General features: G+C 33.2%; 1 pseudogene; it reads left to right on the forward strand.

Moving 5' to 3' along the window:
* Window positions 1-337: 337 nt before the first annotated feature.
* LOC149531185 (cysteine-rich receptor-like protein kinase 24) lies at window positions 338-2,979 on the forward strand (annotated as a pseudogene).
* The last annotated feature ends 280 nt before the right edge of the window (window positions 2,980-3,259 follow it).

Consider the following 3,259-nt stretch of genomic DNA (forward strand, 5'->3'; position numbering starts at 1 on the left):
TCCCAGAAGTATATCACAATAATCCATGGGCCTAATATCACACAAAATTTCATCAAAATAAGATATTATTTACTTACCTGTAATTTATATTCATCCTTGATCGAAGTAATGTGATAAAAGGTTACGGTGCTTGAATCTCTGTAATTTTAACTTAGGTAACAACTCTTTAGATACCAAGTTATCAAAACTACCACCATCAAAACATTTATCTTCAATCTTATGTCTGGTTTTAAAGAGACTTTTCCTCAAAATAAGTTCATTGTCCAACTGTTCATTCCACAAAGTTCTGTCATCCCTGTTTGCAATGCGAAAATGATTCAAGCATGCAGCATTATCGATGCTGGGCCTGTTAAGAAAAGGTATTTTCGCTGCAAGATTTTGTTGAATTTTGAGTTTTTCCACTGGGTGCATTTATTATCCAGAGAATCGGCCAGGGGCGAGAGATAATCTAGATAGAGAGGTGAATTCAGCGATCGGCAAGGAGAAGGGGATACTTTTTAATTTGGAAAATATCAATGCTGCAACTAGAAATTTCCACGAAGAAAACAAACTTGGACAGGAAGGATTCGGTGATGTATACAAGGTAAACTAACCCTCACGGACTCTGTTTCTTAATTTAAGATAGCACATTCAAATATACAAGTAAGTTTCAGAAGTATGCTGATCCATTCACTATGCCCATTTTATTATATTTTATTGTGTTGTGATTTTGAGAAGAGATCTGTTCGCATAGCAGGACTTTTACAGATTTACAAACTAATTAGTTACATTATAATTGTTTTACATGATATTCAAGTGCGTATAGTTATTGGATATATGTCATCTAGTAGAACCCACTAAAGAATCAAAGATTAGCTAGTCGCCATACTTTCAATTTTGATTTTACGTTTACTCAATTTTAGAGAGCCACAAACTGCTCTACTGATCTACTAGAAAATTAGATAGATCTCCTAAATAATCTTACAGCAAATTACACAGCCACCAATTCTATGGTAATCCTCTTCTAGGGCAACGGTTTATTGATCTTTAAACTGATTACTGGGATTGACGCCATAAATAATATCAGTCATTTTCTATGTAACAAGTGGGGTTTGTCTTTTGTTGTTGCTGCTGCTAACCGTCACTGTTTTCTCTCTTGTTTGGAGTTTCCGGGCAACATGGAAATAAGTGCTTTGGTGGCGTACACCCTCTTTATGTCTCAGATCGGATTCCCTACTCTTCTTTCTCTAAATGACTATTTTATTATTCTTCTGAGATCAATTGCTTTGCAGCTGCTATCTGTAATAATTGGCCCTATTCCTTGCTCTGTTCCACCGTTCATTGCTTCAGGGTTATGCCTGAAAGAAATATCAAATTGAAATGCACACAAATCAATCATGGAGGATAGCCTTAAATGATGGATGAATTACAATTGTTTAATTATATCTGAAACTTTTATAAAACATAGCATGGAAATTTATATTATTAAAATTTATTAAAACACTAAAATTTAAAAACGTTGTGAGGAATTGTTAGATATTCTAACAATGATATTATGGTTTCCTTTGGCAATTCACAGTTTCTTTTGCTATTCAGTCTACTTCATTTATGTCGGTTGTTTGGAGTTTCTTAGGTATTGAGTCTTTGGCTTCAGGGCCTCTTTTACATATTTGTGTTTTCTTTGGTGTCAGGGGACAATGCCAAACGGAACACAAATAGTGGTAAAGAGGCTTTCCGTCCAATCAATGCAAGGAAAGAAACAATTTCTAAACGAGATCAAACTGGTGGCAGAAATTCAAAACCGTAAACTTTTGAAGTTACTTGGCGGTTCTCCAGAGGGCTCAGAACAATTACTTGATTACGAGTTCCTCCCTAACAAGAGCCTTGACAAAATACTTTTTCGTAAGTTTATTTAGTCTTAATTTAACATTGGTGTCATAAAATGTTTATCCTAAATTCTTTCTAAAAAATTGAATGTCATAAATCATTGATATTGATTAAGAGGTATGGATACAGATCCGAAGAGGAGAAAAGAGCTTGATTGGTCAAAGCGTTTAAACATCACACTTGGAATAGCCCATGGGCTTCTATATTTGCACCATGATTCTCACCTACGGATCGAGATATCAAAGTAGGTAATATCTTACTTGATATCTTGAAAAAGCAGCAAAAGATATCAGATTTTGGTTTAGCAAGGTTGTTTCATCTAGATGAGACTCGTGTCAACACAAGCATTGTGGGAACCCTGTAAGAATCCTCCTTTGTATTTATGGTTATTTTTCGTATCTATCTTGTACACGAAACATATTTTCTGTTAGCATTTCTTCAAAATTGTTTTTCAAATTGAAGTTTTCTAATATTTCTTTCCCATTAAATAGCGGTTATATGGCACCAAAGTATGCTTTGGGAGGTCAACTATCTACTAAAGCAGATATCTATAGTTTTGGCATCATTATTTTAGAAATTATATGTGAAAGAAAGAACGACAATAGATTGTCTTCTGAATTTCAAAATCTCTTGGAATGGGTAAGATTTAATATGATAGCTAATACAATTAACTTTTAAAAATTATGCATCTTATGAAGGTGACTATGATACATTTTTAATATAGTCAATATAATCAAGTTTTAAAATTTATGTATCTAAGCAAAATGAGTATGATTTATTCTTATGTAGGTATGGAGATCCTATAAGAAAGGAGATATTATGGATGTGATTGACAAAATGATAATAGAAACTTCTCACGAACAAGCTTCAAAATACATTCAAGTAGGTCTTTAATGTACACAACCAAATCTGTCACCTCATCCACCAATGTCTCATGTACATGCAATGCTTTCAAATGCATCTGTGACAGACTTACCAGATCCCATAGGGCCTGCTTATGTAATTAATATCCAAAAAATTGTTCAGCTGTTTACATCAGCATCAACATCTAAAAGCACTTCTTCATCCCCATCTACCAATGGTGTAACTATAACAGATTTAGGAGCTAGATAATATCACTCTTGTAGTTAATATCCAAAAAAATGTTCCACTATGTACATCAACAACAACTACATCAATCAATTATGAAATTATATTAACTAGTTATTAGTACTTACCACTGTTGTGATACTTTTTGCATTTCATGTGTTAACTATGTGATTAATTATTAAATAAGTTCTATTCTACCAATTTTTTAACTCTAATTTTCAGCACATTTCTTTGCCTCGTGTGTGGCCATATTTTATCTCTATCGTAGATTTTTACAATAGTTTTGAAAATCCATATAAATAAC

The sequence above is a fragment of the Cupressus sempervirens genome, chromosome 11 (assembly GCF_028749045.1).
Source record: "Cupressus sempervirens isolate cs-2001-9-10 chromosome 11, ASM2874904v1, whole genome shotgun sequence".
NCBI classification, from domain to species: Eukaryota; Viridiplantae; Streptophyta; class Pinopsida; order Cupressales; family Cupressaceae; genus Cupressus; species Cupressus sempervirens.